At 45.7% G+C, this 13,071-nt stretch overlaps 1 protein-coding gene across 1 annotated transcript in view; it reads right to left on the bottom strand.

Annotated features, from left to right (window-relative positions):
* Nucleotides 1-11,881, bottom strand: part of NCK2 (NCK adaptor protein 2) — a 90,398-nt gene extending 78,517 nt beyond the window's left edge. Inside the window, exon 1 of the mRNA XM_075524779.1 lies at nucleotides 11,563-11,881. The gene's annotated coding sequence lies outside the window, so the exon portion shown is untranslated. The remainder of the gene's footprint in view (nucleotides 1-11,562) is intronic.
* Nucleotides 11,882-13,071: the final 1,190 nt, after the last annotated feature.

Below are 13,071 nucleotides of genomic sequence, written 5' to 3'. Positions count from 1 at the left end.
TGCATTATGTCCACTTTACAGCGAAAGCTGGTAGGCATAAAAAATCAACTTTTAAAAACAATCTTAGAAGTATGCCCAAATGAAACTTTTTTTTAAAAAAAAAGCTATATACACATTTAATGCTACTAACTGTAAATCATGCATCCCTTGTCTAACTCTCCCTTAACTCAGGATTTCTATTCTCCAACTCACTTTCCTTTACGTACCCTTAGAAATTTAAGTTTCAGATTGGTGTTGCATATAAAAGCCTCAGAATCAGCAACTCTCACAAAGTATATTACAGCACATCTACAAGCCGAAAACCCCAGGCTACATTTCCATAAAGGAAAGAGATTTTTTTCATAACAGCAACATTCTGGAGAAATATTACTACAAAGAGACTATCCAGCTACTGGAAAACAGAAAAACCTACGTAAGGTTGCTTCTGCTGTTCCCCCAACTCCCTGTCGCACTGAGATCCAGCGCTGGACCTCATTTCACATTTCTCACTACAGTAGCTCTCCCTCTGCAATGATAAAGAGTGGACAAGCAGGAGGAGGATGCTGCATAGGGAAGGAAAGTACGGTGTTATTTTTTATACAATTCATTTTAGTCCAAAGCCAGTACACATGGGTAAATCCTGCTTCAATTTGGACCACAGTGATATTCATAAATTCAGTTCAGATTTAACAAATCATTCCTAAATACCAGGTTGCAGGCATATACATATGTAGGTAGGAAATCAAAACACAATATTCAACAGAATAACCCATAAGGCACCGCATACTTACTCCCAGCCTGAGCAGATAAAGCAAGCAGACAACCTCATTTCTATGACTGGTGTGCAACTACATGCTTAGAATAGTGAGCCAACAAAACAAGAAGAAAAATATCTTCATCCAAATCCTATTCACAGCTGTTAATTTAATGGAAGGACTCCTTTGGTATGAAGAATACAGGAGTAATAGCCTCCACAGCAACTTTTTTAACAGCAGACCGTTAGACAAGGGGCTTCATAACACAGCAGCTGGATGCCATTCAGCTACCTGACAGCCTCTAAGTCGCTTGGAAAAAGTGAATTAATCAGAAGAGGTATATTTCTAAGGCAATGACCAGTGCTCCCCAGTACTGCAAAGGGAGCAGAAGGGAGATGGGGTGAAGAAGGCAGATTCGGATGCTTTAAAAGAGGGATTAGAGCAAGGGGCTGTGTGATTCAAGACAACGTATGATGATCACTCTCACACAGCAGCTACAGGAACATACAGACTCCTCCACAGGATGGTTACACACCACGGCATTAATTTTAGCCTTCCATAAATTTACAATATTTCAAGACAATTGCACTGAAAACGATACAAAAACAACGCAAAACATTCACAACTTTTCTCAATGGGAAAATGCTTCTTTTTATTTAGTGAAAGACATTTATTGACTGAAACATGTGGGAGCCCACCCCAATACTCTAATGCAATGCCAGAACACATTCATGGAAGAAGAAACTTTAAAACAATTATACAGAAATGTTGTATGCGAGCGTTCAAAAGTGTGGATAATCTGTCCTCATTTCAGAAACCTCATCAACTGTATTTTTGAACATCACTTAACTGCAATGTTTCAGTCAAATCTTGCTCATTTTATTCCCAAATGAGTGTAATCATGCTAGACAGGATACAGGGTTTTTTTATTTTTAGTTTTATCTAATTATTTTTTTTAATTGCGGAAATATTTCTGCCATATGAATGGATTACAGACAACCCAAAAACATATCCACTCACAATCAAGGCTATTCCCAATCCTAACTATGTACAAAACACTACAAAATGGAAAAGGAGGAGGGAAAAGACTAACAAAGCCATAAAGCAGAAGCGATCACCATCTGTTTAGATAACACAACAATCAAGGCATGCGCCAACTAAAAGTTTTTCTAGAATGAAGATCAAATCTTTACAAACTTTGTAAAATAAAATGGTATTTTCCTAAGAAAATCTAAAGGTGCATCTACACAACCACTGAAACTATGAATTATATTGACACCAGGTGCAAGTATTCTTGTTGGGTTTGGGGTTTTGATTGTTGCTGGGTTTTTTTGGGGTTAGGCTTGTTGGGGTTTTCTTACACCTATTAGGCACCACAATTTTAGAAGGACAGTGTCGGCAATTTAAACAACCCATGGAAATCCGGCTGCTTAACACCAGGTGTGGCGTCTTCCGAGCTGGGCACATCTCTTACGTTCGAAAAGCTGGTCTCAGGAAAAGGGGGCAGAAGCGAGAGCCAAGGGCCGGTGCCAGCCAGGCCGGCGGCAGCAGGCAGAGCGACCAGCGGGGCGGCAGAGGGAGGTCTCAGCTCTCGGCTGCCATCGCTGCCCGGGCAGACACAGCACGGGCTGCCCAAGGGTTGCGGCTTGAAAGGCAACACCTGGGGTTTTTTTCCCCCCACCTGGCTGGGATGAGAGCCAAGGGGTGGATGTGATTGAAGCTGTTTGATACCACATTTCGTTTTCTTGGGTTTTGAGCTGCTCGCACTTTATGAGCCCTGCCCTGCACTTTTACCAACACCTCCCCACGCGGCTGCGGAACGCAGGAGACCTGGGGGACATGCAGCCCTTCCCTCACTGCTCATCCTTACCAGCTCCTTTGCCAAACACATTCGGTTCATGCATTGAAAAACAATTTCTAAACTGCCAAATGCACCTGGAATTAGCAATGCCAAGCTGTTCTCTACACAATCAACAAGTAAAAGGCTTTACGATCATAGGTTAGTTGATGATTATCTTGCTGATCGATATGTATATATAGACTCCTCCTAGGGTTTTCTGTAACTAAAGTGACTTGATAATACAGCAACAGGTGCTCTACCTCAACCACCAGAAAAATTATCTTCTCTCTAGTGTAACTCCACCTTGACTCACCTGCAATCATGATTCACTGACATCAGACTCAGGATTGCTATCTTTGAAGAATGAAACATTTAAAATTTTACTATCTGCTTGGCAAGCACAGTATAATCTACTGAATACCAGGCTGCTTCTAATGCTGTGTACACTTAGTAATGGTATGTATGCCATTGCTGCAGAAGAGTAAGGCAATGTCCATTAATTCAGATTGCAGTTATGTATGGTATCTTCTTTTAACCACAAGTATGTCACTTATATTATCTCAAAGGAATCCAAATGACCAACTACTTAACCACTAAAATTATGCATCTGGAAAGAAGAAGGAAAAAAAAAATAATCAAAGAACAGAACAGATAAATCACAAGGACAAACTGAAAAGAATTTTATCATAGAATACTGAAACTAAGTCTAGTTGCATCATCAAACAATGTATTATAGTTAAAACATGGGGGGGAAGAGTTTTAAAAATTGTTTATTTCAATGATCTGAATTAATATACTTATCTTCAAATCTCGACTCCTCCAAAACAGACATTATAACCCTCAACGCATTTCAGGGCTTTTCTTGCATCGCATTTTAGTTTTTCCTTTTTTCTGCTTTCATACAGTCTGTTCTTCTGTTTTAAATTCTAGGTTTCCATATTTTAAAATTAAACACCAAACCAAATCATTCCTTGTTTTCCCCATGAGGAACTAGCTTCCTTTTTCCATCAACTTAAGCAGGCATTATATCAAGCACTGCCTGATCCACTCCTGTTCTTTAACACCTCAGTATTATCATTCATTAAACAACACTAAACTACTAGCAGTCCCACTGACTTTATGGGACTGCTGATAGAGTAATGTAATACACAATGCATAGGTGTAAAGTCTGTCTGTAAAAATAAGCTGGCTATGTGACACTGCAGGCAGAAGTTCAACATGTAATTTAACATACATGTCATGACAAGTTAAAGAATGTATAACTAAAAGAGTTGACCTGCAATGTAACTGTGGTTCTTGTCTTGAAGAAGACATACTTATGGCTCAGCTTCATGTTCTGTAAATAAGAGACATTCATTCCAATAGGACGACTAGAGGTATTAAGGACATGCTTGCATTTTCACAGGGCCACAGTGGGAATAGTTGGGAAATAAAAGAAAGAACAAACATTTTGGCAAGGCCAAGATGTTACATCTTCCCAATGTTCCAGAAAGGTGAAAGGAATATCTGAAAATAAACATCCAGGCTCTCCCATCAGCAAAACCAGAAAAGATCCTAAAGGAACACAACCATTAGTAGTATAAGACAGGACTAACAGCAGAAGACACACATTGCCGCAATAACATTACACAGACGTTAATAGTTTTCTGTCATAGGAGGTCCATAACATTTCAGTTCATTACGATTCCCCATGCATCCCTTAAGAGCCTCAGAGCTCATAAAAATGATGTGTCATATTTTGATACTTGTGCTAAACACAAGCTTTATTATTACCCATGTTTAAACCCAATACAATCCACACAGTCCTTACCGAGGTATCTGATTAAATTTCTAATATTCATGAACTAGAATTTTAATATTGAATGCTCAAAATGATTTAAGTCTATTGATGTAATGGAACGTAAGTCATTCAGTGTCAAGTGGAAGGCAGATCCTTTATTATAGCATTAATTATTTGGGATATTGGCATTAATTTCTTTCCCTATTTGAATTAAATTCACACTGTTTTGAATTCCATTTATGAATAGTCCACAATATAATTATTTCTATTTTACCCCTGCAGCACTAGCAGAAAGACTGCCTACAGACCCGAAAATGTAAAGGAAGGAGAATGATCATCAATTTTTCTTTTAATCTTTTTTCTGAAAGACAGAAAAGGTGAAGCTCTATGTTAATACTCTAAATGGCTTAGACTCTTTTTTGATGTAAAAATATACATAAATATACATCTTTATACCTATAAATGCCACCTATATATTTTTGTATTCAACATGCAATGATTAAAGGAAAACACATTTAAGCAAGATACACCATAGCCAATTTCTTTTACGACTGGAACAAAAACATTCTTAATTAAAACCACAAAGCTGCCAAAATAGCAGGGACTTTTACAAAATTTCAATACTCGCTGGGAAAAACACTATGTCTTAACTCACATTTCCAAAGTTGCTACATCCACAGGATTTCAAGGAGCTCTGGTAGGAAGAACTAATTAAAGATACAAACATGGTACCTTTTCTCCAGCAGCTAAATGGTACCAATTTTTAATTCACTTATGTTACAGGTATAACCAGTCAGTATTGCTAACAAAAATAATTCACATCTCAAAAATAAATAAATACAGCGCCACTCACTTAAAACTGCTGTTTGCAGATCATCTGAGTCAGAGTTACCAGAGTGCTAGATACTGAAGGACCGTAACCCAGCATAACGTTCCCATACAAAACACACAAAAAATCAGTATTTACAGGTTTTTATTCAACTTTACAAGACTTCTGCAGTCTGTTTAAACCAGAAACAGCTGTCCAACTGACACTGCAACTTTACAAATAAACAACAGCCAAGGCTAAAAATAAGCCAAACAAACCATCTGTGCCACTGCCCCTGTTCGCAGCCCATCTATACAGGTGTCAGCTCCCGTCCCTCCTCTCCACAGCAGAACTAACATGGCGTGTTTGTATCATCACTGACTGGTAGCACTAACCCAAAATGAAAAATCAGTGAAATAAGTGCCCATTTCTGACCTAAAAAATACTCAAAACCTGTCCTTCTGGTTTTGTTGAAGTTCTTACTAAAAACACTGAAAGCATTTGAAACATAAACATGTTTAAAGTGACTGGGTGAAGTCCAACTACCTTTTTTTTTCCCTGCTGCTAATCTAGCAAACAAACTTTCAATGTAAAGTTACCAATTAATTTTTCAACAAACACTAAATCTATTTAAAACAAAACAGAAACCCGAAGGGCACTTGTTTTTCCACCTGAACTCAAAACCAAGAAAAAGCCTACAGTGAATTTTGCTAAGCCAGGTGCCTGCGTGCATTTGCAGCAGCCCAAGTCTCCTGTGGTGGAATCCAGAATCCTTGACATGTCATCATTCAAGATCTGTCAAATTTGATAACACTCTGTGTGTGTCTGGAGGGACACCATCCATTCAGGGAAATGAACGTGTGATTTGTTGTCATGACAGCTATCAAAATTCAGCCCGAACACATATCATACAGTCACCTATCTCTCCTTCTGCATTAAAGAGTTGAAAAATACTTTCCTTGTCGTCATCCAAAACATCATTAGGATGTCAACTAAGAAGTCAACTCCCTTGGAACAGCGGTAGCCCAGGATGCCACTGGGAGCCAAGTCCGACACACAACGGACGTGGGAGAAAACAAGTGTGATGAATACACTGCTACTGTAAGAACAGGAAGGAAAAACCTTGCAGCCATGCTATGCTGAGGGTGTTCCTATTGCATTAAAACCCAGAGGTCAGTCTGATCGATGCTTGGGACTCCTCTCCTCCGGTATCAGTGCCAGGGCTTGCTAAACAGAAGGCTTAATTTATTGCTGTTCCTTGAAATGTTTTATTAGTTCAGAATGCCCTAAAGAAATTCAGAGTAATACACCAATTTAACTCTCCATATGTAGAGTAAGTTTTAACAGGATTTAGTGTTCCTCTTCTCTCCTAAACCTGTGAAGGGACTACTCATGAACTGCTTTATTTTACTATATAGTTAACTAAAAACTTAATTGGTATACAAAAAGTATTGTTTCAGCCAACTTAAATTTGACAAGAAGGACGAGTTAGAAAATACCCAATATATTTAATTTATAGTTTGTATGCTTAATGAACACCACCATTCCTTTCTAAACCTTCCCACCTTGCAGGAATCTATTGTCATTTTGAAGGAAAGGTTCTAAAACAGTGTTTAATGACTTTTAAAAAGTAATATAAATAAGGATGGTATAGTTAAATCAGAAGAGAAATTTTAAACAGCTTACTTTATTTTCTTAAAAATAAAAAGCATAATTTTTTTAAAATGCTGCACTGCTAGCAGAACCCAGAATCTCACCCCAGCATGAGCAGCAAGCACCTGCTTTTGCTAACCACCCTCCTCCCATTCTCCTGCAGGGTCTGACGGCTCCTCCGTATTTGCATGGAGCTGGATCCAGTGTAACCTGTAGGGAAAGACAGCCGAGAGACGGTACTCAGCTAAAAGCAGTTTCTCACACCGTAAGAGGACGTGACCCAGTTCACCTGCGTCAGGAAGAGCGTCCACAGCCTCTAGCCTCTCGCTAAACTTCGGTATCCTCTTTCACGCCCCTGTCACTTCTCCTTATTAAGGCCCTCACAAATACTCTGATCATTTCTAGAACTCAGAAACTTTAAATGGTTCAGAAGGCTAAAGTCTGCCTTTCTACCAAAGAAGTAATAATCTGAAGGCCTGCTCATTTATTTTTGGTTATTGACCCATTCCAGCTAAACAGTCCAGCCCTGGCACAGCGAACACTATCCACACCACTTCCACATACTAAATATGCCAGGTTTTGTCTAATAAAGTTTCAGCTATACTCCATCTGCGGTATATCTCACTACCTGTTCTCACATCTATTTCTAGGGTTGTGTGTACTCTGCAGACAGTAACTTAGATGAGTTGAGGAAAATTGGACCAGGTTTCTTCAGCCTAGATTAAAAACACACCTGTACTTCATTTTATTTTGCATCTGTATTTTGTCGTGTTTGTAAGAAGCAACATTTTTGAGAATTCAGGTATCTACCAAGAGTCCCGGACTGTTCACGCCACTGTCTGCTTCACAGAATAATCAATCTTAGTTACATGTCACCATATTAATACTTGTTAATGAGATCAGGACCAAAACCAGCACAACAAACCTACAGAGGAAAAAAGCCTCTAAGCCACAAAGTTTGATTCTACGACTTTGAACAAATACTGGCTATACCAGCATGTCTGAGCTTCCACTCTAACAGATGTTTTTCTCAGCACAAGTATTTCTAAAACTTTACTGACATCGGGTTATTGTTCATAGCTACAGTAATTTAAAATGCAACGGGTTGCTACTCTCTAATCAAGATTTATTCCTCTGCACCTGAATTCTTAAAATTTACAATACTCTATTAAAGCTTAAAAACATACACTGCCAGGCCACCTCGCTGCACACAAAGTTATTTATGCTGGTTTTGAAATATGAACTCACTTCATTAATGGTGAGAAACAAATTCATTTGTTGTGTCACATATATTTAATGGAATATAAAAATATGTATTTCATATTTCAATGCACTTCCAATCTACTCATTTCATTAGCATTTATGAAACAATTAAGAATCCTTATGAGGGGGAAAAAAGATTACTCCAAGAAAAAACAACTTAACACTTGAAAGAATTACTTTACCCCCCACTGAACAGAGCAATGGTTTAATTGGGCAGAACACCGACGACTATGTTATTGTGAGGAAACTAATGGGCCTAATTGAATCTGCAAGAAAAATATAAATGGAACTACCCAAAACAGAAATGAGCTTAGGATACCTGGGCCGAAATTCATGAATTTGCAAAGCAAAACAAATAGGAAAGTCATTTGTCAAAACGTGTAAGTCACCAGGATCTCATGTAGCACATTCTTCAGAAGACTGGACAATGGTGCACTGGTTAAATGAGTACTGCAGGCCTCACTTATATGCTTTAGGAGGAAGAAACAACGCTATTTCCCACATTACAAACGCCATCCCAGTTCTCTCTGAAGGTCTTCCACTCCAGGAACTAATAAGGATTCTTGACTTTCACTGTGGAAACTATTGTTCCGCAACATTTCTGTATACCTAGTAAATACAAGGGTAAAGTGTATTGCCTTTAAGTTCATTATTTCAGTAGAAGTAGAAAGCAGCTTTCCTGCAGAGCGCCTCAACTCTCTGCCTCTTCAGCACGCCAGATGACCTACTTCAGGGGAGCAGGGTGTCCAGCGACGAGTGCTCACCACCTTGCTCTGGGTCTAAGCTAACCGAAACACAGTAGCATCTGGTTTCACAGACAATTTTCAGCTATCTAAAAACTCCTTCAAAAATCTGTAATAATTCCCCACCAGCAATTCCCCTTCCTCAAAACACAGAGCGGAGGAGTGGGGGGGGAATACCCACGGCTTAGAAACCATCAGTCCCTCGATGCAAACAGGAAATATCTTCTAGAACATACGCTTCGGACTCAAAGGTGCCTTGGTTTTGATTTCAAACCTGCGGCAAGTAAATTGATACAGCACCTGTCTCCATGAGTCTGGAAGCAGCTTTTATGCTTAAGGAGCATGAAAAACACAGATACTCTGGATAGTTTTGCTGCTGCTCAAGACCATGACCAGCAAACAAAGCTATCTGGGCATCACTTTTTGACTTGCTACTGTTATAGTTTCTACCGAGGAAAGCCGTAAGCGCCACAGAGGAGTAACGTACCAACAGCGACACAAGGTACAAAAAACAAAGGCTGGAAAAGAAGCAGACGCCGCTGACCTTGTCCCTCTTCTTTAGCAGACAGAAGATGCAAGGTGACACATAAGATAGCAAATACCTTTCCTTACGCTCCCACACAGCTAGCCAGGAAACTATAGAAGAAAAGAGAGGAAGGGGAGATAATAAGTACCCTTTCCACTGCAGTAACAAGGCAAAGACTGAAGTTTTTAATTTATCATATATTCAGTAGCAAGGATGCAACAAAAAGGACCATCCGGACAATCAAGGACTAACTCTGCCTCTGGTTTTGGAAAAATATAGCAAAAGAGATATTGTGTATCATTATATCACAACAGCAATCCGAAACGTCATCTGGTAGAAGCAAAAGGCCAATACAACAGCTAATGTTGCAATGACAAGAGCGACAGCAATGAGAGCTAACATCTTAACGAGTTTGTATCTGTTTCATGGCCTATATAAAATTATTTGCTAATTACAGTCTTGATCTTCCTGTCTTCTATCAGGCACTTCTACAGGTGCCTTATATCTCTACATTTATTCACTGTTCCCGAAAGTGACATCTTCTGTCAAAGCCTCAAGAAGCAAATCAATTATGAAGACAAAGTGATCTGCTTAACTGGTTAAACTGACTTGGGTCAGACAGAGGATTTCAATTTCCAGAGTTGTGAAATCAGTATTTCTAAGAAGCAACAACATTATTTTACTTCTGAAGTTATAATCCTAAAAATGAAAACAGTACCATTAACATCATCTACATGGTGCTGACTGCTTCAGATTCCCAAAAAGCAGTGGTAAAACAAGTACTTTCAAACAGAAATTCTTCATAAGCTCCTACCCAGCGAGCCCTTTCAAATTCCTCCATATTAAGTTACCAGTCCGAACTCTCGATGATACAAACCACGCGTGATTAGGCCATGAAAATTTGTTTTTACAAAGGGCACTACCACGTTTCATGAAAGAGAAGTCTAATTCTTCTACGTTGAGCTGCTACAACAGTAGCAGTATGTTCCTCAGAAACAAATGTTGCTTCACAACAAGCAGAAGAAACGCGGTTCAGCTAAAAAACGCTTTAAATTCTTGCCGAGGTTCAGTCAGCATTCAAGTCTTAAAGTAACAAAAGAACAAGACAGTTCCGAGTTAAATGTTACGTGGAATCACGGAATAACCCCAACACATGCAGCGGGCCACATGCACTGTAAAAAAAGCAACAGTGGGAGATATTAAGGTAGGAACTAGAATCAGACGCACTCACGATTAGCCAGTCGCAGCTCAGACCTGAATTACAAACCTGAATCCCAATCTGACAACTTTACCTGAGGTGGGCCACGGTGCCCAGCCTGCCAGCAAGGGGTATCTGTTAGCACGGGCACATTTTTAATTAAAAACAAGATTAAAAGACTTATAAACTTAAGTCATTTTCCTCCCAGAACACCCAGGGATGCGCTGCACTGAGCAGTCAGTACAGGAGGTGTAATTTTAGCTTTTTTTTTTTTTTTTTAGCTTTACGTCCTTTACCTACATTGGCATCGAGCAGGGGGCACACTGCACCGCGGTTGTGAAAACCCCCGGCTCCAACTCTAGCAAGTCGGACGTCGGGAATGGAAAGAAAGAAGAAGAAAGAGAAGGGGGCTCAGGGGGCCGTACCCCCGGCCGCAGCCCGCTGTGACCGCCCGTGGTCCCCAGCGCTCCGCACCGGGGGCGCTCCCGCCCGGGAAACTTTCCGGTTGCGCCGCGCTCCGGCCGGGAGGCGCTGCCCGCCTTCCCCCGCCGCCGGGCCCGCCGGCTGCCCCCGCGCCCGCCGGATACGCCGCCTCCATTCGCCCGCCGGGCCGGGCGCGGAGCTCCGCGGGGCGGGGGGGGGGGTGTCCCGGCCCGCCGCTGCCCCCCGGCAGGACGGCGGGTGGCACAAGGCAGCGGCTGTCACACACATACACGCACACTCGCGAGCGGCAACTCGGGAGGATGAGGAGGAGCCGCCCCCGACCCCCCCCGCAGCTGGACGTGGCACACAAACACCTCCCCGCCCCACCCCCCCTCCGGCCCCCCGTGCCGCCCCCGGCAGGTACCGGCCCCCCCGGGGCGGCGACGGGGCCTCCCCCGCCCAGGTGACCCCCCGCCCCTCCCCCCGCTCCCGGCGGCCCTTCCCCCCCGCCGCCCCCCGCGGCCGCCACAAGTTTACGGCGGGCCCCGGCCCCCGCCCCGGCCCCATCCCCGGCCCGCCCGCGGCCGCGCTTACCTCCGGCCGGCCGGCCGGCGGGGAGCGGGGCGGGCGGCGGCGGGGAGGCTCCCAGCCCAGGCGGGCTCCGCTTCTTTGTCTCCTCGGCGGCGGCGCCCGCTCGCTCCCCCCTCCGCTTCCCTCTGCCCTTTCCCGGGCGGATGCGGACGGCGTCCTTCGAGAGGGGCCGGCTGGCTCCCCCCCTTCCCCTTCCTCCTCCTCCGCTCCGCGCCGGACGCGTCCGAGGCCCCGACCCTCGGCGGCGGCGGCGGCTCCGCTCCCTGCCTCCCCTCAGCCTGCTGCGCCCGGCGGCGGCGGCGGCGGCGGCGGCCCCTCCCCCGCCAACCGCCCGCCCCCCCCGGCACAGGCACAGCCCCCGCCCCCGCCCTGCCCTTCCTGCCGCTGCCGCTGCCGGGATCGCGCGGGAGGAGCTCCCCGGACTCCCCCTCGCCCGCCGGGAGGGCCGCCGCTCCCCCCGCCCCAGCGCAGGGAGGCCGGGCCGGGCGGCTCCCTCCCCTCTGCGCCGCCGGGGCTGCGGGCCGGGACCGGGGGGCGGGGCAAGGGGGGCCCTGCCCGGCGGGAGCGCCCTGACACCCCCCCCCACGCGTCCCTGTCAAGCCCCGGGAGACCCGGCACTCCCGGTAAAGCTCCCCCGCTGGCAGCGGAAGCGCCTGGGGAAAGTACTGGCGAGCGCTTAAAGACACCGGGATGGCGGGGCGGGGGGCGCGCACTTCGGGGCCGGGCCGGGCCGGGCCGGGCCGGGGGAAGAGGCGGGGAGCGGGCGCGCCGCGGTTGGCCCCGGCGGTGCGACGGCCCGGGGCGGGCGGGGGTCACTGAGCCGCCGCCGCCGGGAACTTCCAGCCATGGCATCAGGGCGCCTCCGCCGCCCATTGGCCGCGGGCCGTGACGTCACGCCGGGGCGCGCGGGGCGGCCGAGGCCCCAGCCCCGCAGCGGCGGTCGGGCCGGGCTGTTCCCGGCCCCGTCTCCGGCCCCGGCCTCGGCCTCTGCCTCTCTCCGTCTCTCCCCATCTCTTCCCGTCTCTCCTCTCCCCTTCCGCCCCGGGGCAAAGTTTCAGCCTCGGCGCCCCGCACATTAACTGGGTTGGGCGGTAATTTTAATTACCGGGGCTCGGTACGTACCTGCCCAGGTGGCGTTCCCTCAGGAGACGGCGCCGGGCACGGAAACCACCCCAAGCCGCCCTTTTCTTACAAAACTGAGCCCCGTCCGCGGGTGCGTGTCTGGTCCGGGCCGCCCCTGCGCCCCGCCACTCGGGGGGAAAGGTGGGCTTCCCCACGAGTGGTTACAGAGGCCGGGGTCTCTCGTGGGAAGGGCCAACGTGCCGGGCTGGCCACCGGCCTCGGCCAGTCACGGTCCCCACCGGCCCCGGTGCCTTCCCCGGGACGCAGTCCCTCGGCGGGCGTGTGTCCCTGGGCTGCGGGGAAGCGGAAGGGTCGGCCCTCTGGACTAACACGGAGACTTCGGAGTAAAAACCAGTGCTGCGGGGCGAAGCCGCTCTGAGACCTTACAAA

This window comes from Mycteria americana, chromosome 1 (genome assembly GCF_035582795.1).
Source record: "Mycteria americana isolate JAX WOST 10 ecotype Jacksonville Zoo and Gardens chromosome 1, USCA_MyAme_1.0, whole genome shotgun sequence".
Taxonomy (NCBI): domain Eukaryota; kingdom Metazoa; phylum Chordata; class Aves; order Ciconiiformes; family Ciconiidae; genus Mycteria; species Mycteria americana.
The sequence above is the reverse complement of the archived record's forward strand: the minus strand, read 5'-3'. Positions and strand labels throughout refer to the sequence as shown.